Raw genomic sequence first — 27,955 nt, 5'->3', positions numbered from 1 at the left:
CCTCTCTCCTCCCCTGCCCTCCTCTCCTCCCCTGCCCTCCTCCCTCCTCTCTCCTCCCCCGCCCTCCTCCCTCCTCTCCCCTCCCCTGCCCTCCTCTCTCCTCCCCCGCCCTCCTCCCTCCTCTCTCCTCCCCGGCCCTCCTCCCTCCTCTCCCCTCCCCCGCCCTCCTCTCCCCTCCCCCGCCCTCCTCTCTCCTCCCCCGCCCTCCTCTCCCCTCCCCCGCCCTCCTCTCCCCTCCCCTGCCCTCCTCTCTCCTCCCCCGCCCTCCTTCCTCCTCTCCCCTCCCCCGCCCTCCTCTCCCCTCCCCTGCCCTCCTCTCTCCTCCCCCGCCCTCCTTCCTCCTCTCCCCTCCCCCGCCCTCCTCTCTCCTCCCCCGCCCTCCTCCCTCCTGATTGTCCTCCGGAGGTGAATAGTTGATGAGTCTCCCGGTGAAGTCAATGGCCGGTTACTGATGGTGCAGCAATGAGGTCCATTTCATGGCGTTGGAAGGGCGGCTCTTTCAATGGAGTTATTTCCGTTCCTCGATGTTCTCGGTTGGCGCACCAAATTGCTCGGCGTTGTTTTCCTTCCATGCTATGAATAGCCTGTAAATAATGCGTAAATTGCTTTGGGCTCCCATCTTGGCCGGCGCTTTCAGAGAATGATGATGTGGCATAAATAATAACAATGATTATAATGATGACAATTACAAGATAAGATCGGCTCAAGCAGAAAGGAGACGTGATTTCATTTCTCCGCTAATGATTAATGATCCCGCTTTTGTTTTCTGTCAAAAGTCTTCAATCAACGGTCACAAACAAAGGAATAATTCCATTGTTCCGGTGTCCGCTCCCGTATACACCAGATGATCGACGTAATTAAGAAAAATACACATCTCAACTGAAGACCCTTCAAGGTCCTCATGTCATCATCGGCCTGGATTGGGGGGGGGGGGAGGGGAGATATAAGTGATAAAACAAACACAAAAAAGATCTACAAAATAACAGTTTAACACTAAAATACACAAGATTTTACCTCTTGAGCCCCAGAGGGTTTTACCCCCTTCATGACCAGCCCATTTTTTTGCTATTCAGCACTGCGCTACTTTGGCAATTGCGCGGTCATACAAAACGATTTTCCCAAACAAAATTTGTATCATTTTTTTCACACAAAGAGATCTTTCTTTTGGTGGTATTTGATCTCCACTGCGGTTTTTATTTATTATTATAAAAACGAAAAATAAGACCAAAAAATTTGGAATCTGATCAAATAATAAGTTCCCCTGCTGACAGCTGAAGTGTTGGCAATTGGAGCTGTCAAAAAAAAAAAAAGCCCCCGAGCAATGTTTATCAACAACATTGCTCAGCCACTGAAACACTAAAGCCTCATACACACGATCTGATTGTTGGCCAACAGAGCGTCAGACTTTTGTCCGAAGGGCGTGTGCCAGGAACTTGTCTTGCATACTAATGGCACACAATTGTCGGCCAACAAACAGAAATGTAATGATGTACTACGCAGAATTTCAGCAATGTACCCCTATCCATTCACATGGCGGGGAGGGGATCTGGGTGGCCTTTGTTAAGGGGGGCTTCCAGATAGCAATACACCCCACCCCCGCAGACCCCGACAACCACCGGCCAGGGTTGTCAGAAAGAGTCCCGTGTCTCCATCAACAAGGGGACCGGGTGCTTAGGGGGGCACCCCAAAATGCCCTCCCCATGTTGAGGGCAAGCAGCCTGGTATGGTTCATGGGGGGTGCTCACTCGTCCCCTCCCTTTCATGGCCTGCCAGGCTGCATGCTCGGATAACGGTCTGGTATGGATTGTGGGGGGACCCCACACCATTTTTTTTTCTTAATTCTCTCATAGGGTTCCCCTTAACCACTTCAATTCACTGTATTATATACTCTGCACTGTACTATATACCCTGCACTGTATTATATATACTACATTGACTGCACTATATACTCTGCACTGTATTATATATACTACACTGACTGCACTATATACTCTGCACTGTATTATATATACTACACTATCTGCACTATATACCCTGCACTGTATTATATATACTACACTGACTGCACTTTATACCCTACACTGTATTATATATACTACACTGACTGCACTATATACTCTGCACTGTATTATATATACTACACTGACTGCACTATATACTCTGCACTGTATTATATATACTACACTGACTGCACTATATACTCTGCACTGTATTATATATACTACACTGACTGCGCTATATACTCTAAACTGTATTTTATATAATACATTGACTGCACTATATACTCTGCACTGTATTATATATACTACACTGACTGTACTATATACCCTGCACTGTATTATATATACTACACTGACTGCACTATATACTCTGCACTGTATTATATATACTACACTGACTGCACTATATACTCTGCACAGTATTATATATACTACACTGACTGCACTATATACTCTGCACTGTATTATATATACTGCACTGACTGCACTATATACTCTGCACTGTATTATATATAGTACACTGACTGCACTATATACTCTGCACTGTATTATATATAGTACACTGACTGCACTATATACCCTGCACTGTATTATATATACTACACTGACTGCACTATATACTCTGCATTGTATTATATATACTATACTGACTGCGCTATATACTCTGCACTGCATTATATACTCTGCACTGCATTATATATACAACACTGACTGCACTATATACTCTGAACTGTAATATATATACTACACTGACTGTACTATATACTCTCCACTACATTATATATACTACACTGACTGCACTATATACTCTGCACTGTATTATATATACTATACGGACTGTACTATATACTCTGCACTGTAGAAGCCCACTTGGGCGAAACACGTTGGAACTCATAGCACTCTTACCACTATGAAATGAAGACAGACTATGTGATACAGAATAATGTTTTTATTGGGAATATTTTATCATATATAATCCAATACATTTTGCAATGTTTTTAATTGTTTCTATTGGTTGTCAACTTGAATGTTATTATAAGCACCTGAAAAGTCCATGATCTATATCTGGGTCTCCACAATTTCTAGACAAAGTGCCAGTTTACTGTCCTGCAGACCTCACGGGGGGCCCGACTGTGTCAGTCACAGCCAGTGAACCAATGAGGAAAGAGCGTGGGGGGTCTTATGTACGCATAGAGCAGCGGCTTGTGAGCAAGCATGCAGAAGTTCCCCCAGGGCAAGCTGCTTTCTCTGGGAGCAGGGGGAGGAGCCAGGACCGCTGGTGGGGGAAAGAAGAGGATCGGAGCTGCTCTGTGCAAAACCGCTGCACAGAGCAGGTAAGTGTAACATATTTGTTCTTTAAAAAAATAAATAAATAAGCTTTAATACCACTTTTACTATAAAGCTATCACAAGGGGACTAACAAGCACATTGTGATAGCTCTGGACAGTGACAGATACTCCTAAAGAAGATATAATAGTCATAACAGACATTCCAAATTAGACCCCTGATGTCTACCCTGCCCAAAGCAGCTAACCAAGCACAGACTGTGTTTGGTTAGCTGCTTCTCTGGCTGTAACAGCCAACGAATGGCTAGTGATACAATCATTGTCACTTCTGGATTAGAGATCGGGAACAGACGTCCATCTCCTCTGTGTGAAGCCGTCCTGGTCGCTTACTACAGTCCTGGGCTCCCTGGCAGGGTGGGAGACCTGAGTTTTCACTAATTAAGATCAGTGACACTTATAGGTCTTGTACCCCCTCCCCCCAACCTGTTACTGTACAGTAAGGGAGGAGCCATACACTGATAAGCTCATCTCTCATTCTGCTTTTTCCTTCTATCATCACACTGCCTGTTACCGTAGTAAATTCAATCCAACAACTCGGTGTAATCTTTAAAATCTGAATCTTTATTGGCTACATAATGAAACGCACTATAGACACATTAGTAACAACCTAACGCGTTTCGGCTATGACAGCCTTCCTCATAGCTATGGCACCTGGTTACCTTGTGCCTATACACCACTACTGGTACCTAGTGCAGCCTACGGAACACTATACAGTCACAGGAATCAGTATGTGGTCTTTACTCACAAGTCCCCAGGACAGCTGCCACCTTCCAGCTTCCTCTGGACACAGCCCAGTGAGTGAGACAGCACCTCTCAAGACCAGATCCCGTGTGGTGAGGTCCTACTATCTGCTTCTAGAAAGATCCATCCAGGCTCTCAGCCCTGACAGAGCTATAGCACAGCTACATGGTTCAAGCAGAGAAAACTTAGGTCTCCTGCCCTGCTAGACTGCCTCAGGGGCAGCAGCCCCCTAAGGCTTAGAACGCTCGTTGCTGGGAAAAGACCCTCTCTCCAGGGCTCCAGACTATTTATCAGCTTTGGAAATATGGTTCTGTGGATATTTCACTATGATTTACAGCACCTCATCCCGTTAATTGGTATCCAAGGATTAAGAAATTGAGTGGGATTATAACGGTACAGATATATTACTCAAACCAAAGGTTTTTTACTAAAAAATGCTTTTTACTAGCATTTTAATTAAAAACATATTTATAACCCATAGACAAAATGGTCCTTATGCCGCGTACACACGATCGGACTTTACGGCATACTTGATCCAGCGTACCGGATTTCGTTGGACAATTCGATTGTGTGTGGCCTCCAGCGGACTTTGTTTTCTCAAAAGTTTGACGGACTTAGATTTGAAACATGTTTCAAATCTATCCGACGGACTCGAGTCTGGTCGAAAAGTCCACTCGTCTGTATGCTAGTCCGACTGACAAAAACCGACGCTAGGGCAGCTATTGGCTACTGGCTAAGAACTTCCTTGTTTTAGTCCGGTCATACGTCATAACGTATGAATTCGACGGACTTTGGTTGATCGTGTGTAGGCAAGTCCGTTCATTCGAAAAGTCTGTTGTAAAGTCCGTCAAAAAGTCCGCCGGGCAAAGTATGCCGTAAAGTCCGGTCGTGTGTACGCGGCATTAGTCTGCATAAAGTGGTATAGCTGGAGATCCCAACATGTTTCGTCTTTTAATTAGGCTTCCTCAGGGAATGCTATTCTCTGTAAGATTATCCACTTTCTAACGGGTAGAGATAGCACAAATTAATATCTCTATTTATCAGCTTCAAAAACACCTATTTGGTACACCTCCTTGGGGATTTGCTAGGCCAGGATAAATATTCGGGTTGGAGTTTCGAATTTCCCTCCCTGAGCTCTGGAAGTTTCTCCCAGGGACAGATGGAAAACAATCTAACACCTAGCCTGCAAAACCCTGAACAGGCCAGGGCAAATGATCATTGCTCTCTTGATTACAGAAGAAGCCAAAAACTAAATTTACCTAGCATCCTGCACTAGGAGGGTGCTACAGATGTACCTGGTTGGAGCCTGAAATGAGGAGAGGGCTTCCTTTGCAGCTCTGTCCTGAATAACCCAGAATAAGGTGATAGCACAAGCAAGGCACAAAGCAGCACAGGTTCCATGGATCCAGGTTGTGATAGTTACCCAAGGAGATGGTCAGCAAGGGCTGAACCTGGGCAGCAGATAGGAGATTCACAAGAGTCCCTAGGAGGTTCTGCAGCTGCCAGCCTATATACCCATGGTGGGATGATCCAGGGCAGGGCCTTAGGGCAGGTCTGGAAGGCAGCAGTGTCATGGTCGAGCCCAAGCCAAGGTCATGCATAGGTAAGTGGTATGGAGTGAAGAAGAGAGGTTGTCTGAAGCCAAGCCAAGGTCATACACAAGTGAGTAGTTTAGCTTGGGATGGAAGGGAGGTCAGGAGCCAAGGCAAGGTCATACACAGGTGAGCAGTGCAGCTGGAGATGAAAGAGAGGTCAGGAGCCAAGCCAAGGTCATACACAGGTGAGCAGTGCAGCTGGAGATGAAAGAGAGGTCAGGAGCCAAGCCAAGGTCATACACAGGTGAGCAGTGCAGCTGGAGATGGAAGACAGGTCAGGAGCCAAGGCAAGGTCATACACAAGAAATAAATGGAAGCAGGGTCTTCCAAGGTCAAAATCAAGTGTCAGGCAAAGAGAATTCTGGGAGCAAGCCAGTGCAGGTGCATTGGCTATGAAACATACACTTTTTTTGTGTAAGCAAACACAATATTATACCCAATTTTGTTTGGTAAAATATAAAAGATTGGGCAGATGACAGGTACTCTTCATGGAGACATTCAGGGCATATCCTATAGAAAAATATGCTGTGTATGTTTTCATTTCGGAGGTTTTCAGCCACTTTACGTTACTTTAAAATGACATTGTTACCATTTTTTTGTTATTTTGTTTATTTATTGTATCTGTTGGTTGAAGTTGGGAAGTATGGGGGGGGGACTGCAGGTTCCCCTGAGTCAATAATGAGCGGTCTTAGCGGGGACGCATCGTCGCGGTACGGCTGGATTCGGCTACTTTTTTTGTTTTTTTTGCAATGCCTTTAAATGTTCTAATTGCATTTTTGGAGAGCTCATTTTTTCCCCCTGATTTTTGGCAGCTGCTGCGATTCCCTCGGCGCAGATTATCAACAAAACACGGTATCCATCTCCACTTCCAGCTCATGAACTGGTGTAATAGCGGCTCTGATGTCGGCGGATGAGGAATTGAAAATGTGTTTATGAAAAAATGGTTCTGAGTCATAAAACCGCCGGTCCCTCTTCCCAACATTCGGCGGCACCGTCTGCTGCAAATAAATAGCGCTCCCAATGGTCCTCGCCTTGGAGCTCAGTCCTCCTGTCCCCGTTTCTTTCTTTTGCTGTCCCACATTTTGATGCATAGCTCTGCAGAGATAAATGGACCCGTTAAAGTAAATGTAAACGCTAAGAGGTGTGTTTTTTAAAAAACAAAACAAAAAGCAAATTGCAGAGCTGGTCGTCCTGTGCAACTGCATATACATTCAAACATATACTGCGAATGTTATGAGGCTATTTCCTTCTAGGTCGAAAGTTAGTTATTTATGCTGAATAGATTGAATCAGAAAATACCACATTGTGGCCACTAGTATTTATTTCCTGTAATCATCAGCTCCATCTAGTGGCCATAATGTGGTATTTTCCCGGGTCGCTCTATTCTGTTTGAAGAATAACATTCAACCTGGAGAGAAAATAGCAGTGCTAAATCTAGCAGATCTGATCTGGGGGTGCAGGGAAAAGTCATATTGTCAGCGCTGTGTGCGAGTCACTGACAGTCTGTGAGAGATCCAGGGAGCCCATTTTCCACGTTTACCTGTCGTGATTCTGTACCACAAGTCACGACCTGGAAGTAATGTCTGACAGGTGGTGCAGGAGTGATCAGGGGACACTAGTATGTATTAGGCTGTTATCAGATTAGGATGAAAAAAATAGAACCTGTGCCCTTTTATATCAGATGTTCCTATCCCCATCATAGTCCCACCTTATATCAGAGTGTCTCTTTACATCAGGGTCCCCATCAGGGATCCCCCCTACATCAGGGTCCCCATCAGGGACACCCCTACATCAGGGTCCCCATCAGGGACCCCCCCTACATCAGGGTCCCCGTCAGAGACACCCTAAACATCTGCTTTCCCTATCAGAGTCTTTCCTTACATCAGGGTGTGCCCTTATATCAGAGTCCCCTACACTAGGATCCCTATCAGAGCCCCCCCTTGCATCAGGGTTCATATAAGGGCCCCCCTACCTAACGTCAAGGTCCCAATGAGATTCCCCCCCTTACATCAAGGTCCCCATCAGAGTCCCCCCTTACATCAGGTGTGCCTATCAGAGTGTCTCCTTACATCAAGGTCCCCATCAGAGATCCCTACACCAGGATCCCTATAAGAGCCCCCCCCGCATCAGGGTTCATAAGAGAGCCCCCCCAATGTCAGGGTCCCAATGAGATTCCCCCCTTACATCAAGGTCCCCATCAGAGTCCCCCCCAGGGGCAGAGTGACCATTGAGCGACTCGGGCACTGCCCAAGGGCCCTGGGCCACTAGGGGGCCCCATCAGGGTTGCCAGCCTCAGTAAAACCAGGGATAGTATGTATAAATCTGTTTTTTTTTTTTACATCTGTGTATACTGTGTGTGTGTATACTGTGTGGCCCCATAATCTCTGATTGTTCTGGGGGCCCCATAATCTCCTATTGCCCGGGGGCCCCATGAGTTATCAGTCCGCCCCTGGTCCCCCCTTACATCTGGTGTACCTATCAGAGTGTCTCCTTACATCAGGGTCCCCATCAGAGCCCCCCTTGCATCAGGGTTCATATGAGAGCCCCCCTTACGTCAGTGTCCCCATGAGACATACCCTGAAATGACCACTTGTAATCCCCTTTAAAGCCTGTGTGACAGGAGGACCATGCAGGAGCACAGTCTGGAGATCAGGACCAGAAAACGGGAAGTGCCTGAACAAGTGGCGGCTGGTCCTAAACTTTTTTTTTTTTGGGGGGGGGGGCGGCAAACAAACCCCCCCACCCCCCAGGTCTGCACTCACCCCTCCAGGGTCACGGCACCGCAGCTTCCCCCAGCTTCTCCTCGTGGCTAACCCGGTCTCCTTTAGATCCGCCTCCTGTCCTGATTGGTCGGGAGGAGAAAACGGAAACCATTAGCGAATATTGATTCGCTAGTGTCCCAAGTGGGTGGGTTCACTGCGCCCCGAGCCCAACCTTTTTCAAGCTAATTAGAGCCTCTAATCATGTGGTTGGAAAAAACTCATAGAAAGCTATGAGTCCGGCGCCCCACATGCAAACTAGGGGGGCGTTGCGCAGACTAGGGGGGCGGTGCGCAAACTAGGGGGGCGGTGCACAAACTATGGGGTGGGGGGGCAGTGCGCTTACTAGGGAGTGGGGGGGGCGGTGTGCAAACTGGGGGGGGGGCGGCACACAAACTAAGGGGGGGTGGCGGTGCGCAAACTTTCAGTAATGCTGTAGAATTAAAAGTAATAATAATAATTAAAAAAAGACTTTGAAATGACATCAACATATTAAAGCTCAGGTGAGGATTTCTTGTTGGGGTTCACATGTTCATCTATCCTCGGGGGTGTCCAATTCAATTTCATTGCGGGGCGCATCAGCATTATGGCTGACATCAAAGGGCTGGTTGAATCTGTAATGCCGCGTGCACACGACCGGACTTTTTCGGCATCAAAGGTCGGAACAATTCGATCATGTGTGGGCTTCATTGGACCTTCATTGGACCTCTTCTGGCGAAAATTCTGACGGACCTAGTAATAGAACAAGTTTCAAATCTTTCCGACGGACTCGATTCCTATCGAAAAATACGTTCATATGTATGCTAGTCCGATGGATCAAAAACTACGCAAGGGCAACTATTGGCTACTGGCTATGAACTTCAGTGAAGTCTCATCAGTGCCCATCAATGCAGCCCCATCAGTGCCCATCAGTGAAGTCTCATCTGTGCCCATCAATGCAGGTTCATCAGTGCCCATCAGTGAAGTCTCATCAGTGCCCATCAATGCAGCCTCATCAGTGCCCATCAGTGCAGCCTCATCTGTGCCCATCAATGCAGCTTCATCAGTGCCCATCAGTGAAGTCTCATCAGTGCCCATCAATGCAGCCTCATCAGTGCCCATCAGTGCAGCCTCATCTGTGCCCATCAATGCAGCTTCATCAGTGCCCATCAGTGAAGTCTCATCAGTGCCTATCAATGCAGCCTCATCAGTGCCCATCAGTGCAGCCTCATCTGTGCCCATCAATGCAGCTTCATCAGTGCCCATCAGTGAAGTCTCATCAGTGCCCATCAATGCAGCCTCATCAGTGCCCATCAGTGCAGCCTCATCTGTGCCCATCTGTGCAGCCTCATCAGTGCCAATCAGTGCCCTTCAGTAAAGCTTCATCACTGTACATCAGGGAAACCTCATCAGTGCCCATCAGTGCCCATCAGTGCAGTCTCGTCAGTGCCCATCAGTGCAGCCTCATCAGTGCCCATCAGTGAAGTCTCATTACCACACATCAGGGAAACCTCATCAGTGCCCATCAGTGAAAATTATCAGTACAGCCTCATCCGTGCCCATCATTGTGGCCTCATCAGTGCCCATCAGTGAAGCCTCATCAGCCCACATTAGGGAAGAAGAAAAATTACTTATTCGCAAAATTTTATAACAGAAACACAGTGTTGCATGACCGCGCAATTGTCAGTCAAAGTGCGACAGCGCTGAAAGCTGAAAACTGGCCTGGGCAGGAAGGGGGGCGAATATGCCAAGTAGGCAAGTGGTCAGGCTGTGTGACGGGAGATGCAGAATGGCATGGAGCCCACTCACACTCCTGTAGCAGATGATGCAAGTCTGAAACCCCACCTCTGATTACATCAGATGTCCAGAGTTCTTCCCCCATCTTTACATCACAATGCACACCCATTGTGCTGCTCCGGGGAAGGAGCTGGGGGCGGAACTGGGAAGCAGAAAGTGCAGGGTCTGGAGTAGGACCAGAGGATGCTGAGACCAGGGGCTGCGGAAACAAGGGGGTGCTGCGGCTGCATGGTGAGGCGCAGGGTTTGTAGGAGGTGTTTTGTCCTCCTCTCTGCTGCTGACTGCCAAGACAGGAGGGCAGAGACTAGACTCCCCGCGGCTGCACGGAGGAGCGCAGGATCTGACGGAGGAGTTCTGTGTTCTTCTCTGCTGCCAACTGCTGAGACAAGGTGGTGGCAGAGATGAGGGGGATGCCACAGCTGCAGGAGAGGTGTGAGGGCCACATAAATAGGCATGGAGGTCCAGATTTGGCCCGCGGGCCTTGTGTTTGACAATTGTGCTCTAAGCTATTATTTTCTGTATTAATATATTATGCTAAGACCTATTGTGAGCAACCTGAAGATAGCAAGCTAGAATAAAGGCTTTCTGTAGGCTTGTTTCATGCTCTGCTGCTATAGCCATGAATAGCAAGGGAGATCAGACTACACAGACAGCTGAATAAGTCAGAAAAAGGAAAACCCCCCTCTTTCCTAGCATAGAGGAATCCATCTGGTTTAGTCAGTTATACAGAGGCAGCCAACAAGCATACAAGTCACGCTTGGCTTGTTAACGAATAATTTCAGCATGGCTTGCAGACATCTCATGGATGCCTCAGCTTTAAAATAACCCTTTCGCTGCCGCTGGTGTGTCCTACAAATGTCAGGCTCCCATCTATTTCATTAAATCGATCCAGACAGCCGTAGAGCCACCTGATCACTTTTACAGGATTCACAGGGTACTGCAACCACCCCCACCCCCCACACACCCCCCACACCCCCACACCCACACCCACCCAGGTTGTTAGGGAACTCTCACACTTCTCCTGAGAGCCCAGGAGAAAACTCTCAGGATGGTGAGCATGAGGCCATCGATCATTCTGAGCACTTCCAGGTTCAGAGCTGTCACAATTCTGGCTGAAAGTTTGGTAAAAAGAGAATTAGGCATAGTCTGTTTATATAAAAAATAGTAGCCAGTGAAGTGATCTACCATGAACCAATGAGGAGGAAGGTGGGTAGCAACATTTGGGACATGGACACATTTCTAATCTTTTTGGCTCTATACACCACAATGGATGTGAAATGAAATGAACAAGATGTGCTTTAACTGCAGACTTTCAGCTTTAATTTGAGGGTATTTACATCCAAATCAGGTGAAGGGTGCAGGAATTACAACAGTTTGTAGATGTACCTCACACTTTTTAAGGGACCAAAAGTAATGGGACAGATTAACAATCATCCATCAAACTTTCACTTTTTAATACTTGGTTGTAAATCCTTTGCAGTCAATGACAGCCTGAAGTCTGGAACACATAGACATCACCAGACGTTGGGTTTCATCCCTGGTGATGCTCTGCCAGGCCTCTACTGCAACTGTCTTCAGTTCCTGTTTGTTCTTGGGGCATTTTCCCTTCAGTTTTGTCTTCAGCAAGTGAAATGCATGCTCAATCGGATTCAGGTCAGGTGATTGACTTGGCTATTGCATAACATTCCACTTCTTTCCCTTCAAAAACTCTTTGGTTGCTTTCGCAGTATGCTTCGGGTCATTGTCCATCCGCACTGTGAAGCGCCGTCCAATGAGTTCTGATGCATTTTGCTGAATATGAGCAGATAATATTGTCCGAAACACTTCAGAATTCATCCTGCTGCTTTTGTCAGCAGTCACATCATCAATAAATACAAGAGAACCAGTTCCATTGGCAGCCATACATGCCCACGCCATGACACTACCACCACCATGCTTCACTGATGAGGTGGTATGCTTTGGATCATGAGCAGTTCCTTTCCTTCTCCATACTCTTCTCTTCCCATCACTCTGGTACAAGTTGATCTTGGTCTCATCTGTCCATAGGATGTTGTTCCAGAACTGTGAAGGCTTTTTTAGATGTTGTTTGGCAAACTCTAATCTGGCCTTCCTGTTTTTGAGGCTCACCAATGGTTTACATCTTGTGGTGAACCCTCTGTATTCACTCTGGTGAAGTCTTCTCTTGAGTGTTGACTTTGACACACATACACCGACCTCCTGGAGAGTGTTCTTCATCTGGCCAACTGTTGTGAAGGGTGTTTTCTTCACCAGGGAAAGAATTCTTCGGTCATCCACCACAATTGTTTTCCGTGGTCTTCCGGGTCTTTTGGTGTTGCTGAGCTCACCGGTGCGTTCTTTCTTTTCAAGGATGTTCCAAACAGTTGATTTGGCCACACCTAATGTTTTTGCTATCTCTCTGATGGGTTTGTTTTGTTTTTTCAGCCTAATGATGGCTTGTTTTACTGATAGTGACAGCTCTTTGGATCTCATATTGAGAGTTGACAGCAACAGATTCCAAATGCAAATAGCACACTTGAAATGAACTCTGGACCTTTTATCTGCTCCTTGTAAATGGGATAATGAGGGAATAACACACACCTGGCCATGGAACAGCTGAGCAGCCAATTGTCCCATTACTTTTGGTCCCTTAAAAAGTGGGAGGCACATATACAAACTGTTGTAATTCCTACACCGTTCACCTGATTTGGATGTAAATACCCTCAAATTAAAGCTGAAAATCTTCAGTTAAAGCACATCTTGTTCGTTTCATTTCAAATCTATTGTGGTGGTGTACAGAGCCAAAAAGATTAGAATTGTGTCAATGTCCCAATATTTATGGACCTGACTGTATATGGATAGAGAGAAGATGGGCGAGGACAGCTGTGAGAGTATATAATAAAGGAAGGACATCAAGGAACATCTGTTTTGAGCACTTCCGGGTTCAGGGCTGTCACAATTCTAGCTGAAAGTGAATTAGGTACAGTCTGTGCTTGATCAGCTGGAGAAGGGGGCAGGGAAGATGTTAGGGATCAAAAATAACCCTGATGTCTGCATAAAGAGGACCTGTGTCAGGGTCAAGGGTCAGGCTCTTCGATCAGTAGCTATTGCAGCAGAGAGGCTCCTAACAATCAGTTGTATAAACGCAGCAGCAGAACACCCTGGCAGATGACTCGGGGCCACCTGAAGTGCAGGGTCTAAGCACTAACCTGTGTTCACCAGAGCTCCTGATGATGGGCATGGGTTTTACTGCGTGTTACTACCGGATCGCGGTCCTCAGGATCGCCCCACCAGGAGGTGAGCAAGCTGGGGTCCAGTAGCACATAAAGCAGGTATGGATAAAGCAAAAGCTTATTCAGTAAACAAGCCAAAAGGGCGGTAACAAGTGGTTGCAGGTTGGGACCAAGCAGAAGCGTAGTCAAATAACAAGCCAAAGGTCAGTAACAAGAGGTGGTGAACATAAGTGTGCGCAGTCTAATGCATTAGGGTGTGCACCCTTAAGCTCAAACACACATGCATGTGTATGTATCTACATATATATGACCCCAGCACATTGATCTCCCTGCTGGCACAGTGAAAGAGAAAAGGATAAAACACTTCTCTTATGGCAGAGCCGGTAAGAGGGAGAGCTTTCCTATGATCCTGTTGCTACACAGAACGATAACACTAATGGGCATGGGGGGATTAGGGTGTGCCTGGGCACACCCGGCACACCCTGTGCGCACGCCTATGGTGGTGAAGATATGGACAGTCGCAGGTACGCAAAGGAGCAAGATATCAGCTGGAAAGAGCACAATAATCTGGCAAACGGGTAAGTGCAAAGGCAAGGGTTAAATTGGAAGATCACGGGGGGAGCAAAAAGTTCAAGGTTCACCAGAAACAAGATTGTCCAAGTAATGAGACAGGGAGCTGTCCAGCATCTCAGGTGGATCAGCAAGGAGAGCTACTGCTGGACATAGCAGAAGTCATGGGACCAGATCCCGGTGCTGACAACCTATCAGCTGCCATATGCTATCTCATAGTGGACTTGTTAGCCCCTCTGTAATAGCAATAAAGTTAGGTTGTAAAAAAAAAGTGCTAAAAAAACTAAAATGTAATTAAATGAGAATAGAAAAAAAAAACTGGAAAGTACCTGCTCTGACCCACAGACACACACGCTTGTGTATGCAAATGGTGATTATGCAACATTGGATATCGGTACGCAGGTCGGAGTAAGAAAGTTCTAGGTCTCTTTTTATGAAGAAACATGGTGTATAGAGGACTGTACATTTGCACCCCAGGAATTATTTATTACTCATAATTACGAAATGCACTTATATTGTATACAAACTTTTAAAACTTTAAAATACCACCTGTGATATTGGGGATGTCTAGCTCAGTGGTAGATGCGTTTTCAATGAGTTCACAACCAGCAGGAACTTCACTTTAAGGGCGTGGTAGCCCACTTTTATTGAAAGTAACAAAAATGAAAGTTCATACATGCATGGGTTGCCCACTCAGGGGTTCTTCTCCCAAAAATTACAACACAAAGAAAAATGCCAAGCCACCTGGCTCTCAAGGCTCGCTCAGCCTTGGTCGCAGTACAAAGCCACGCAGGCCCACTCCTGGCCTCTAGGAAGGGGTTCTCCTGACACTCCAGGCTTTCACACTCCTCCAAGACTCACGGTTCCCTCTGGTCCCCAGGACTCTCTCTTTCAGTTGTCTCAGCTATGGTCTCCCCGATTCTCTCAGCTGGCCCAACTCTCTCAGTCCACTGACCTGGAACGTCTCCCACATGGAGTGCCGTCTCAAGGATATTGCCTGGGTTCTTAAACGGTAGCACACCTCCCTCCCGGCTGCAGCAACTGCTCCCACACCAACTCCCCTGAGCTCTGCTCAGGTCTACCTTATAATGGGTGTCTGCAGAACTTCTGGAAAGCCCGGACACAAGACTGAAGACTCCATTCCTCCCAATGCTCTTTGAAGTCTTCAAGTTTCCAGCCCCCAATCTGATACTTACAAAATCCAGAGAAGACTTGAAGCACAGCTTTATCTGCTCACCAATCTTCTGCTGGAACTTCTCAAACTGCCTCTTTGACTCTTTGTGTCCATTTTACCTTCATTTTCACCGAGATAGGGGCTCTCCCTCTCACACACTCTCGCACACCAAATACATAAAATAAAATAAACAGAATCTTCCTATTAGCTGCAACAGACTTATGTTTGAAATCCAGTGAACGCTAATATAATATATCTGACTCGGTCTACGCGTTTCGTAGTGGTCCAGCTTCTTCAGGACAGAAAATGTGCTTTTATACTGGTTCTAAAGATAAATAAAGACCAATCAACAAAAAAAAACAATAGATTTTTAGTGAATCAGTTTGGAGTTACCTATAAATAACAGACATTACAAACTATCAAGGACCTCACACCCCTGTGATAGCAATAAAGTAAAAAAAAAAAAAGTAAAAAAAAAAAATATATAAAACAAATACATACAAAATAAAGCACCCGATAAAACACCCCACAAAAAAAGTGCTGCGTAGGGCAATTTTGTGTATGTAAATCAATTGCACCTTACTTAATTTGCACCTCGCAAATATCGGTCAGAATGAGAGCAATAGTTCTGGGGCCGTAATTTACTGTTAATTGTAAACCAATAACCTGCAAAGGCCTTTGAAGTCTTGTCTTTGGAGGATTTTGGGTATTACAATTTTTTTTTTTGCAATTTCATGGATGTGTGCAATTTTAAAGCTTGACATGTTTGGTATCTATTTACTCAACACAACCTAATTTTTTTAATAATTTTTACCAAAAAAAAAAAAAATGGGTGTAATATTGTGTTTGCACTAAATTTTATTTTCGTGTATTTTTTCCCAAAAAATATGCATTTGATAAATAGCTGCATAAATATCGTGCAATATAAAAAAAAAAATGCAGCTGCCACTATTTTATTCTCCAGGGTCTTTGCTTCAGAAAATATATACTTTTTGTGGAGTTTACAGTAATTTCTAGCAAAAAAATGCAATTTTAACATGTGCGCAATTTTTTTTTTGTATATGCAGTGGTAAACAAGTGGTTAAAGGTTCATTTGTAAATTTGAAAAAAAGAAAAAAAAAAAAAAATTGTGCCCATTAATAAGATGATTTACAGGAAGACACGGGGCAGAAGAAGATCTTCCCTCCAGAAGCAGAATTCTTCTGCAGACAGTTGACTTTCTAATGCGATTGTGAATGATATTAATAGCCATTGTACACGATTCTAATTTTAATTAGGAACACAGGCCCTTCGCCATTGGATCTCAAGTTTTCACATGAAAACAGCTCGCCTCGGGGTACAAACATTTGGCGCCCTAGATTCAGACGGAACGCGGTGCATATTAATCTGCCATTTCTCTCTGCCTTTTTCTGTTTCTTTTGTTTCCTAATTGCCTATCTGTTTTGGCCACATGTCTCCAATTCTTGTACACCGCAGCAGATGTGTCGTTGCATACTAAAAACATGAATTTGAGAAGAATCATCCACATCGGGGCCGATAATCAGGTATTCTTTCCCGACAGCACAGATCTCATTTGGACCATCCCATGCATGAAGCGCTGGCTGTGTGCTGCCTTCCCCAGCAAAGACTGTTAGTTCTGATTCAGTGAATGAAAGATCACAGATATGCATGTCTGATTGTCCCTTACTTAAATTATTTCTATAAACGAAAAAAAAAAAAAAATATGGTAGGCTTCCCTGCCCATAACATTTTATTGAAAGTGATTCTGTTGAATCAGAAAAATAAAGTCCGTCTCAGTTTTTTTTAATTATTTTTATTTAATTTTACTTTATTTAATTTAATTTTATTTATTTAAATTAAATTAAATTTATTTTAATTTAATTTGATTTATTTTTATTTTATTTATTTATTTTATTGTATATTTATTTAAATTTTTTTGTATATTTATTTAAATTTTATTTTAGTTTTTTAGTATTTTTTCCTTCTTTTTTGTTTTTTTCAACATTACTAAAAAAAAATAAATAAATAAATAAATAAATAAAAAGAATATGGTAGGCTTCCCTGCCCATAACATTTTATTGAAAGTGATTCTGTTGAATCAGAAAAATAAAGTCCGTCTCAGTTTTTTTTTAATTAATTATTTTTATTTAATTTTACTTTATTTAATTTAATTTTATTTATTTTAATTAAATTAAATTTATTTTAATTTAATTTTATTTATTTTTATTTTATTTATTTATTCTATTGTATATTTATTTAAATTTTATTTTGCTTTTTTAGTATTTTTTCCTTCTTTTTTGTTTTTTTTCAACATTACTAAAAAAAAAAAAAAATAAATAAAAAGAATATGGTAGGCTTCCCTGCCCATAACATTTTATTGAAAGTGATTCTGTTTTTTTAAATTCATTAATTTTATTTAATTTTACTTTAATTACATTTTATTTATTTTAATTTAATTTTTTTTAATTTTTATTTAATTTAATTTATTTATTATTTATTTTATTTTATATTTATTTCATTTTTATTTTGCCTTTTTAGTATTGTTTTCTTCTTTTTTGTTTTTTCGGCATTACTAAAAAACAAAATAAAAAAAAAGCAGCTAATGTTGCAATACTCACCTTTAATTTAGAGCTGCCTCCTGCAGTACTTCCATTCTTCCACAAGCTGTCCTCAGCTCCAACAGTTGGATCATTGAGGAGAAATAAAAAGCAGGACTTTTACTTTTAAATGTGCAACAAAGAGGTCATTTACATCAATTTATATAAAACATACACAGTCTTTATTATATATATATATATATATATATATATATATATATATATATATATATATATATATAAATATATATATATATATATATATATATATATATATATAAAATACGCCTGCAAGTAACATACATCAGGTATGTGAGACATCTATTTGGTGTGTATATTGTAGGTGTGGATCGACGCGTTTCGTGAGTTGATGCTCTTCCTCAGGATCCATGCCTTGAGTACAGGCTGACACAGTTTTTTCAATCTACAAGAATAGTTACAAAAGTTCAATTTTCTCTCTCCTCAGAGCTCAGTGACACCCCCCTGTCACTCAACTCACCTCATTAGCCTGTCCAACCATCACCACAGTGCCCTGCAGAGGGCGGTGCTGACATCATCACCTCACTGCTGCCACTTTCTGCATCTCATTAAGAGATGAAGAGGTTTGTGCATCTGGCCAGAAAAAAAGGAAAGTACGGCCAAAAAAAAAAGCAGGGGCTAGAGGAGCACGGGCGGGGGATGGGGAATTATGGGAGGAGCATATGTACCAGAGTTGGACTTTGGCCAAGTCACCTCTCAGTTCACCCCCCAGACAGACCAGAGCAGTGTTTACATTTCAGATGTGGGCCTGTTGATTCTGCAGTAACTTTGTCATTACTTAAGGTAACAAAATAATACATGAATCTTTTTTATTTTATTATTGTCTTGCAAAACTTTTTTTTATACAATCAAAAACAGGGCTTCTTTTTTTTTAAATGTAATACTAAAAAAAATCAAATACAAACACATTTTTAAATTTTTTTTTATTAATAGTTAGTAAAATAGAAATAAACAGAAAAAAAATCATCAAGGATATAATAGTTAGGGGGAATAGGGAAAGAAGGAGTTAAGTAGGGTTGATTGGGTATACTAAGGGTCAATAAGGAAAGAATCAATATAATTAGGATCTCTGTGATTTGCAAGTGAATAAAAGAGAGTAAATACAAAAGCAACAATGTTACTGAGTATTCCTGAATAGCACATATAAACAATGTTTATAAACAATGTTTCATCGTATCACCTTATCTCCTGTCTGAACAATGTTTATAAACAGTGTAATGCCGTGTACACACGGTCAGAATTTCCGACAACAAGCTCCCATCGAACATTTTCCGTCGGAAAATCCGACCGTGTGTACGCAGCATTACTTTGTATCTCTATCTCTTGTCTGAACAATGTTTATACACAATGTTACTTTATATCTCTCTATCTTCTGTCCGATCAATGATTATAAACAATGTTAATTTATATCTATTTATCTCCTGTATGAACCATATTTGTAAACAATGTTGCTTTGTATCTCTCGATCTCCTGTCTGAGCATTGTTTATAAACAACGTTAATTTGTATCTCTTGTCTGAACAATGTTTATAAACAATGTTACTTTGTATCTCTCTATCTCATATCTGATCAATGTTTATAAACAACGTTACTCTGTATCTCTCTATCTCCTGTCTGATCAATGTTGGTCTCTTGTGCGATGAATGTCGAACTATATCGTGCACCTGAACAATGTTTATAAACACTGTGTCAGACTGTTCATATTTTTGACAGCAGCTGTTATTACACCTGCTGCATTGATGCAGAAACTTCTGGTTGTCCATTTTTCACTGCCAAGAATTGCTGGCGAGTGCAAGATGGAGAAGGCAGGTGGGTAGAAGGACTGGGAGTACTAGGCACACCCTAGGTACTTCGATGAAGGTCTTTTGAGCATTTCTCCATAACTAGTGCTCATGGCGCTTCAGTTGAGAAATACTGTCTTACCCTTCACCACTACATAGTTACAGTATATCTGGAAGTCATGGCTATATGTATGCAGCAACTTCAGGCTGTAAATTTGACAGCCAGGAATTGCTGGCAAGCAGAAGATGGAGAAGGCTGAGGGGGTAGAAGGACTGGGGTACTACACACACCCTAGGTACATCAATGGAGGTTTTTAGAGGTGTCTCCACAACCCGTGCTCATGGCACCCCAGTTGGGAAGTACTGTCCTACCCGACACCACAACATAGCTATATCTGGAAGTACCCAGTATAAGCTTATCACGCAGAGAGAAGACCAGCGTGAATCAAGATCTGTGGTACAAGTTGAGAATTAGAAGGCGGGGCAATTTATTTCCAAGTTTTTCTTTCAATACAATTGCTTGTTTTTGAACCAATGTGCCTATTTCCGACAAGTAAATGGGAGGACACCTCAGGGTGAGCAATGGCAGAAAAAACGGAATTATAAGAAGATGAAGTAAGTGGTATTAAAGGTTTTAAGTGGGGGCCCTGGTGCGTGCTCGCTCCTGAGTCCATAAGACACATCGAGCCACGACTCAGCCCCGTCCCCCACTCTCTCCTCATTGGCTCACTGTGATTGACAGCAATGGAAGCTAATGGCTTTGGTTGCTGCATCAGCCAATGAGGAGAACCGTGAAAGCTCTTGTGCACAGCTGGATCGGGAGGGGCCCAGGTTTAGTATTTGGGGGGCTGTAGGGGAGGCAGCACACATAAGGTTTTTTTTTTTTACCTTCATGCACATAATGCACCTTCAGCCTTTACAACCATTTTTACTATCAGTCCAGCCAATGAAGAATTTGATCCATCTCTGGGGTGAAATATGAACAACTCTCTAAAAAAGACATTTCAAAGCAGATATGGAGCCGACAGACGAAGCCTTCCAATTCCTGCACTGCTGATATCAGAACGCGGACGGTACGTCGATGATTAGCCTTTGTCTGGCAGTATCATAAACCACAAAAAAACAAAGAGCCAGCCGAACAATCAATCATCACTGAAGCATAACCAACCGAATGTTGAAAGTGATTTCAACTCACAAACCAAATACTTGGCAGCAGGTGGCCATTGAGCGGCCGCACTCAAAGTGGCCAAGAATCTGAAAATACCCTTTTAGTTGTTGCCGTCGTTGCTTTTTTCCAGATGCTTCCTCCTGGGTTTTGCTTCAATAAATTGAGCTTTTTTTTCTTCTTCTTTTCTTCTAAGGCCTGATGTCATGTAGGTCTTTATTTTCCTATCTTCAGAGGTGAGCATTGATCTGCGACTGAATCTCCCTAATTTATGAACCGACACATATGAGGTCCCGGACAGTTCCCGAGACTTTTCTTTTCTCTTTATGTCAAGTTGTGTTGTTGTATGTTGTGATAGCAGCAGAACAAGCACCATTATGAACATAAGCAGCTTATATTATGATCAAAAGTATGTGGAGACCTGACCCTCATCCCTACTGTATGGCCAAAAGTATGTGGAGACCTGACCCTCACCCCTACTGTATGGCCAAAAGTATGTGGAGACCTGACCCTTACCGCTACTGTAAGGCCAAAAGTATGTGGAGACCTGACCCTCACCCCTACTGTATGGCCAAAAGTATGTGGAGACCTGACCCTCACCCCTACTGTATGGCCAAAAGTATGTGGAGACCTGACCATCACACCTACTCTATGGCCAAATGTATGTGGAGACCTGACCCTCACCCTTATTGCATGGCCAAAAGTATGTGGAGAACTGACCCTCACCCCTACTGCATGGCCAAAAGTATGTGGAGACCTGACCCTCACCCCTACTGTATGGCCAAAAGTATGTGGAGACCTGACCATCACACCTACTGTATGGCCAAAAGTATGTGGAGACCTGACCCTCACCCCTACTGTATGGCCAAAAGTATGTGGAGACCTGACCCTCACCCCTACTGTATGGCCAAAAGTATGTGGAGACCTGACCCTCACCCCTACTGTATGGCCAAAAGTATGTGGAGACCTGACCCTCACCCCTACTGTATGGCCAAAAGTATGTGGAGACCTGACCCTCACCCCTACTGTATGGCCAAAAGTATGTGAACCCCCCCCCAATTGACCAGGGGTTTCCAGGGAAGGGTCTTTTAATGACAAGCACTAAGCATACAAAGATATTGTAGACCATTATTCAGGGCTCCTGATTTTCATGCGCAAGCAGATAAAGTCAGTGCCGCTGCTCAACTGCACCCAGGGGGGAGTAAAGGCGGGGTTGGGGGGCCCCAGCAGGAAGGCTGTAAGGGGCCCCATAATTCCTAACAGCAGCCCTGCCATTGTTTCCCCAACCAGGGTTTATCCTGAAATTGCTAGAGGTTCCATAAGCAGTGAGCACGGGTGGATTGCTCACTGCTCACCCCATAGGGCATGGGTGCTCAACCTGTGGCCCTCCCGCTGTTGCAGAACTACAAGTCCCATCAAGACTCAGCCTTTGAGAGTCATGCTTGTAAAACGGTCAGTCTTGCCAGGCTTCGGGGGAGCTGTAGTTCTGCAACAGCTTGAGGGCCACAGGTTCAGCAACCATTAGCAAAGAGATGGCCCCTAGCCTCACCTATAACTGGCCTTCACAGAAAGGAGCACATGGAAGGGCAAACGCATGAAAGACAAAACCAGAGAAAATTCCCAGCTCAACTTACCAACCAGTCTGCTTACCACGAGAATTACCCTGTCCAACAGTCTGCGTTAACAACAGGGGTTTAGCTAGCACACATCTGCAAACGCATGCGTAAGCTGCAAGACCTCTTCACGGTACCCTGTATTACTACTTGTAGTCCTATCCCTTCTAAATTTATGAGAGTCCCCACAATGGGAGCACATGCGTTCTAGTGGATAGATAAGGGGCAGGTGGGCCTGGAGGAAGCCCAATCCTCTTTAAAAGGCACAGGGGCACATTAGACCCCCCAGCACATGTGCATTTAAGGAGGATTGGGCCAACTCCAGGCCCACCTGCCCCTTGGCAGGGATTGGACTGCAAGTAGTAATACAGGGTGCCGTGAAGAGGTCTTGCAGCTTACGCATGCGTTTGCAAACGTGTGCTAAATAAACCCCTATTTTTAACACATACTGTTGGAGCGGTTAATTCTCATGGTAAGCAGACTGGTTGGTGAGCTGAGCTGGGAATTTTCTCTGGTTTTGTCTTTCACAGGTTCAGCAACCATACCATAGATCGACTGCAGCCCCATATATTTTTTTCCCTATTTATGAACCCTTTGAGCTAATTATCATCTCCGAGCCAACTAACTACACTCCAAACTGCAGCCTGGGGCATTATTACATCCAATGACACCAACAATGGGGCATAATTCCTGTTGCTGACACCAACAATGGGGCACTATTCTTCCAACTGACACCATAAAAAGGGCACAATTCCTTCCATTGACACCAAAGATGGGGCACAATATCTTCCTTTGACGCCATTGATGGGGAATAATTCCTTCAATTGATATCAACAATGGGCCACTTTTCCTTTCACTTACATCAAAAATGGGGTACTATTCCTCCCACTGACACCAATGAAAGGGCAAATTTCCTCTCACTGGCACCAACAATGGGGCAGAATTCCTTTTATTGACACCAACGACAGGGCAAAATTCCTCCCACTGACACTAACAATGGGGCAGAATTCCTTCCATTGATACTAAGGACAGGGCACTATTCTGCCAACTGACGCCAACAATGTAGCAGTATTCCTCCCTCTGACACCAAAAAAATAGCAAAATCCCCCCCCCCCCACTGACACCAGCAATGGGGCAGAATCCCTTCCATTGACACCATTGACAGGGCACTATTCCTCCAACTGACACCAACATTGGGACTTTCTTCTACTGACATTAACGAAGGGACACTTGTCCGCCTACTGTCACCAAAGATAAGGCATTGTTTATTCCCATTGGATGCCAGGACATTTTCTACTCCCACTGGCCCTAGTCCAGCCCCCCTAAAGTCTGAAAAATAGTAGACCCCCTGAACTGTCACAGACAGCTGGCCAGTCCATTGGGGACCGAACCCCTCTGACCTTTGTGGACCACATTCCAAATCTCACTTTCCCATGGGGGACAGTGTAGCCATAACACTGCCACCTTGTGTTTTTTTTTTTGTTTTTTTTTACACCCAAAGGGGGATTTTGCATTGAAATACCACTGTACAACCATGAGCCAAGCATTTTGGTTGCCGCTCAGTCCCGTTGACTTCAATGGATGAGTTTGAAGGCCCCCCTTTCAAACTTGACATGCCAAGTTATATTTGCCATGGCCATGAAGTAAAACTTCATGGCCTTGGCCTGTGTATGAGACCCCACAGCTGCCATGTTGGGCCTTAGGAAGAGGGGCATTGATAATATGGATCAAAGTGTGAGAAATGGCATCAATGCATCACAACCCTACAAGAAATACAAAAAGAAATAGATAGAAGAATATGGGACCTTTAATGTGCATATAACCTCAGGAATGAACACGAACATCTCCAATATTAAAATGTCATAAATTTTATTACATTGAAAATATTGAAATCCAATTAAAATTGAAAGTGTGTACAATTAACTTACTGGACACCTCGGCATCACACCCGCTATGTAATTAGTGGAAATGCTATTCGTTTTTTTATTTATTTTTCATTTTAATTTTAATTTTATTATTATTCCGTACAGTATGTTTTTTTGGCTCTGCGTAACTTCTGCATACTTTCAGCTATTAAAACCATTCAACTTTTAAAATGTTCAGCTCTTTCAGCTAATGATGGGACTTCTTCAACTTTTTTTCTACTCTTTATACTTTTTAAAATATTAAGCTTTTTAACACTGAAGTGAATGAGAGCATGCTTCAAATCCTTAAAATCTTCTTCCGCTCCCAAAGGTTTCAGCTCCTTCATACTTTCACCTGCAGATGCCAAACAAACTTTAAAATATTCACAAAATATTCAGCTATCTGGCTATATCTTATCAGTTTGAAATCTTTTACGTTTTTTGTGAAAAAGCTGTTTAAGTTTAGTGATCATTTCAGGAAATTTTATCGATTAAACAGAGTGTATTGGGCTGCTTAGAGTGGATGATGTCATAGCTAGAGCACAGAGCCTTAAAAAATGATCTTAGTTCCTATAAATTGCTTTCATGCCCACAAGATCTACTTGTCATACACAATTTATACATCAAAACGTAGGTATTTTTGTCTAGTTTCAGGCAATGTGCTCAGTTTTGTGCTACGCCTTTTACTTTTGGCTGGTTGAGCTTCCACATGACAAGAGTTCTACACTTTCTTCCATTGACTGTCCTGTATAAATTTCTTCACATTTCCCAGCGAACCGCACAGCCAACTTCTTATTTAAATCGCTGACATGCCCACATTTTTAAGTTTATCAACATACATTTTATACCGATACGTTCACAAAGGCCGCGTGTCTCTAACGGTGAAGTCGCTGTTTCGATAGCATGCACTGTTGTGGATTTATTAAGGCTTGTTTGAAGGGATCTCTCACACTGTCTCTCACTCATTATGTGTGGGGATTAATTATCAGAAAGCTTTTCAAAAAACCTTTAAATATTCAACATCTTTTATACATTAGTGGTGTTTGTTAAACTTTTTTAATGAAATCGTTTATTTTAAAACCATTCCTACTTTTCCAACTATTCTCACTTCTTCAACTTTTTCTTACGGATATCAGCTATTCATCCAGTTAGCTTTAGCAATTCAGCTATTCAGCATTCCCACTAATTTTCTCCAGGAAATGAATTATCTAGTTACATATGGAATAAATCTATGAGAAGGAATACAGAACCCCAATCATATGAAAGAGTGGGACATCACGTTTCGTAGATTACGGTTCTTCAGGAGATCTTTTTTGGTGAACTGCTATTATACAAATAGGTGGTGCTGCTCAGTCATGGGGAAGAGGGGGCAATTATACCACCGACCCCGTGTCAGGAGTGTGTAATTTTCAACTCTCTGCCCCATGGCAGCTGCTGGTATCATCCCAGCATCCTAGTTTTGGCTGAGCTGCCCTCTCTTGTCTGACTGTCCACCTGCAGGGTGATTGGTGGAGACCAAACCTGTTTTAAGCCTGCCAAGCCCTTAGTTTAGTGCTTGTGATAGTTTGCAACACGATCTTCAAGCCCCCTGTTTGCCTGCCTTGTTCCCGTGCCCTGATCTTTAACTTCGCCTGATCCCTGCCCTACCAACTAGTTTGGATTTCCTTGTTATCGACCTCTGTTTGGACTTTGGACTACTCTCTGTACTCCACTTACCTTTTTGACCAAGGATTTGACTCTGACTACTCTCTGAACTCCACTTACCTTTTGACCATGCATTTGACCCCTGACTACTCTCTGAGCGTTGCCTGCCCCAAACCCAGACTGCCTTTAGGTCACTTTTGCCTGTCTGCTCATTGAAAGTACCTATTTGCCATGCTTAACTCGCATCTGCCCCAACGTGGTAGACAGGCACTATAACATAGTGTATAAGACCTGGGGGAGTACCAGTAGGCCTGCTTGCCTTATGAAAAAGGGGACTGCCAGTGGCGGCCCATCCATTAGGGGCACCCGGGCACCGCCCCCTCTCTCCATGCCACCCCCTATATGCAATAGATAGATTCATGCATAGCATGAATCTATCCACAGCCGCTGCAGGCCACCCCCTTCTCATGCGTCCGGCCCCTTTTAGGGCACCGGGCGCATGAATTACAGCAGCCAGGGTTTTTTTTAAGCACCTGAGGCTCTAATAGACTACAAACTAGGGTGGGCTCGGGTCACAGCGCCGATCCCACCCAGGTGTGTTACCACAGCGAATGTATATTCGCTGTTGAAACACTGATCCTCAATCCGGCCAATCAGAAGTGGGTGTGAGACACTTTTTCCGATTGGCCGAAAAGAGAAGACACCCGATTGGCAGCCGAGGAGGAGGAAGAAAATGTAAGTGGCTGCCACTGTGGTGACCCCTGGAGAGCAGGAGAACGGGAGGCTGCCGAGCAGAGGAAGCCGCCAGGGATGGGGTAAGTGCTACCGACTGACAAAGGGGGGGTGGCATACTGTTTGCCGCCCCCCAAAATAATTTTCCACCGGCTGCCACTGGGGGCTGTTGTAGGTAAAGAGCAGAGCCAGCTATAGTGCCTGACCACCTACGCTAGGGGTAGGCATGACATCCAGGTCCACGACACCCCACAAGACAATAAGGGGGACACGCTCCGTAACCAGGGCGCCAAAATAATCTCCATTGATAGGAAAATAGGAGAGGAACTAATTCCCCCAAAAAGCACAAAACCAGGAAGGAATGGGCTAATCCGGAATGCCGTCAAGCCTACACAGTGATATCACAATCCCCCCCCCCCCACCCCCCCCCCCAGGCAGAGTCACATCAACCCTGCATCACGAATGGGGGCCTTACTCTTCCCAACTCCATCCAAACCTAATTAAAATACATGTTGGAGTTAGGCTTCGAAAGGCTCCTGGTTGGTAAATAAATCAATAAATCCAAACCTGGGTGGCATACATACCTCGAGTCCTCCAAGCAGCTCCCGGCGCTCAACGTGTTTATATCAAAGCCGCAGAGAGTCATTGTATCATGGCCTACACTACAACCTCTGTAATAAGCAAAGTATTTTTCTTTCCCATCGCCCTGACATTACGGTGCTGCAGACTGCATTACGACGCTGAATAACTGTGCCTTGGGGGCGAACAGCTGCCCATGGAGCTTGTGTATTGTTGGAAAAATACAGCACAAAGGAGTTTTCATTAGAATGGAAAATGTGAAGCTCCGTCAAGCTGTTTACCCAGCATTGGGTCTCCATGGTCCTTGGCGGTGAGGGACAGTTCAGCACTTTCTATGGAATACATATGAGGGGGCCGCGCCAGCTGTACTCGACCTATGGCGATGCCGGGCCGCCTCTCCTCCTAGGAATGCATTTCATTAATCCAGAACACCGTCAGCTGAAACACCTAAAACAACAATAAAGAGGAATATACAGTCCATTAAATAATATTTAAATCATAAAATAAATGATTGGAAAAAGTGATGTGTAAGAGATTCCGTTACAATAAACTGACTTTCCATTAAAAACAATAAACAAAGCTAAATCTATGAAAAATAAACTATTCTAAAATATTCAATGGCTTTTCTACATTTATTTATTGCATTCAGCAATTTAAAAAAAACAGATAAATCTGGAATATTGACAGTGAATATTTTATATGTATCACTTG

General features: G+C 43.9%; 1 protein-coding gene across 3 annotated transcripts in view; it reads left to right on the top strand.

The window, feature by feature from the left end:
* Positions 1-27,955, top strand: part of LRFN2 (leucine rich repeat and fibronectin type III domain containing 2) — a 767,606-nt gene that overhangs the window by 155,269 nt on the left and 584,382 nt on the right. The gene's annotated exons all lie outside the window — the stretch shown is intronic.

Source organism: Aquarana catesbeiana, linkage group LG04 (genome assembly GCF_042186555.1).
Source record: "Aquarana catesbeiana isolate 2022-GZ linkage group LG04, ASM4218655v1, whole genome shotgun sequence".
Taxonomy (NCBI): Eukaryota; Metazoa; Chordata; class Amphibia; order Anura; family Ranidae; genus Aquarana; species Aquarana catesbeiana.
This window is presented reverse-complemented; position numbering and strand designations above follow the sequence as displayed.